The following is a 1,968-nucleotide window of genomic DNA, read 5'->3' on the forward strand; positions in this document are numbered from 1 at the left end:
CTCTCTGTCCTCACACTGATCCATGCTGCTGAGTTCACATCCACATCAGCTCACACACACTTTCTACCTTCATGTGGAGAGAAACACACATCATTCATCTGCACATCGACTCAAATGTACATCATTTCTCCAGCTGCTCCTCCGCTGATTGGCTCTTCTTCTCTGTTTCATATCAGCGTGAGGCAGAGGAAGCTGCCGTCAGCTGCTGCACTTCTACCATCAGTCCACTAGATGGCGTCATGACGCTCAGACGGCAGGAGAGCAGCAGCTCATCTCCTCCACAGGACGATTCAGGTGGGAAAAGCTGCCTCCAGTCATCAGTAAGTGGAGCTACACAGTAATAACGACTCAGCTGCTGCACTTCTACCATCAGTCCACTAGATGGCGTCATGAAGCTGCAGTGACGTGATTCACAACTACAGAAATCAGCAGAAAGAGGCTGATGTGAGGTGAGTCAGTCTCTTTACTCACTGGTCTGTCAACAAAACTCACATATCCCACACAGAAATATTATGATGTAATTAAGATTCAGAGAAATCCCTCAGACAGAAATATTAAAAGACACTATAGGTCACAAGAGTTCAGTGATACATTTGAATGAATTAGTTAACACATCTGGAATAATACAATAATAACTAATATAGAATAATATAACACAAGTAATGCTTTGGATGCAGGATTATACCTTGTAAAGGAGAATTTCTAAATTGCCTTATTTCTCCATTAAGCGTCTGAACACTTTATCCTCCCTCAGAGAATCTGCAGCTGTCTCGGGGCCCCTTTCAGTCGGGCCCCTGACCTATTAAACAAGTTGTTCAATAGTTAAATCTGAACCCGCATAAAGTACCGGCAGCAAACCAGCAACCAAAACAACAACAGAGACATAGATGGGTGTCGCTTCGATAAAAATACCAGATATGTTTTGTCGGACAGCTTTTCTCTTTGTGTTCAGTCACAGATATAATCACCTACCGGAACAGCAGAAATGCTTTATCGTTGGAGGATTTATGGAGATGTATTATCAAATTGATTATGCGGATTTTTTCCTAATAGTTCCCATTTTGCAATAAATACATTTTAAAAAATCCTTATTGAGAGAAAATAATCATGAATAATCTATGATTTTGGTTTCTGGTGTTCATGTTTTATATGTTGCTGTGTAATGTGCTCACTGATATTTGTGCTAAGTGTTTTTAGCACTTACTGTGATTTGTTAAGCCATACATACTTTTTGGAGACTCGTAATGATGCTAAACTATCTTAAATGTTTACCCTTGTTCCATGTGTTGTTCAGATTATCCTGAGACCGGTGATGCTGTGCTGTGTGCTGCGTTGCAGGTAATATGCTGTGCACTTTGTTATGTTGCCTTTCATGACATTTTATTGTATGTTTTGCCACCTGTTCAGCTAAAGGGTTAATATTTGTTCATCTAAATTTAGTGTATTTCTGTACTTACCTCATGGTAAATGTAGAAAGTGTTTTTAAAATCAATTTTATGTCACATAATGGATTATGTGGGGGGGGTTTGTACTTATGCTTGTGGAATAACAATATACACTATACGATCACACTGGAATGTCATTTTTGTTTTTATTTCATATGAAAAGATTTGTGTATTTTATTTTATTGTTTATTGAAATGCACAGAGAAAATAGGACTTTCCTGTGATTATCCTGAGACTGGTGATAGTTAGAGTGTATGCTGTGTTGCAGGAGGGAACTGTGTGTAATAAACATCCCATAATCCACCTGGTCATCATCTGTGGTCTGTAGAAGCGACAGTAGTGTGGAGCAGCATTTCACTGAGCTGTGACCTGTCACACACACACACATATACATACATACATACTTTATTCATCCTGTAGGGATGAATAACTTCCACACTCACATACACCAGTGGGATGTTTTCCTATAATGGGTAAAGACTTGTTCAACCCACAGAGCTCCAGCCTCAGTTTGATTCATTTC

General features: G+C 39.4%; 1 protein-coding gene across 1 annotated transcript in view; it reads right to left on the reverse strand.

Annotated features, from left to right (window-relative positions):
* Positions 1–1,968, reverse strand: part of LOC147817281 (uncharacterized) — an 82,274-nt gene that overhangs the window by 74,579 nt on the left and 5,727 nt on the right. The window lies entirely within an intron of this gene.

Source organism: Seriola lalandi, unplaced genomic scaffold (assembly GCF_002814215.2).
Source record: "Seriola lalandi dorsalis isolate HSWRI2012SDOR001 ecotype SW California unplaced genomic scaffold, Sedor1 jcf7180002054977, whole genome shotgun sequence".
Classification (NCBI taxonomy): Eukaryota; Metazoa; Chordata; class Actinopteri; order Carangiformes; family Carangidae; genus Seriola; species Seriola lalandi.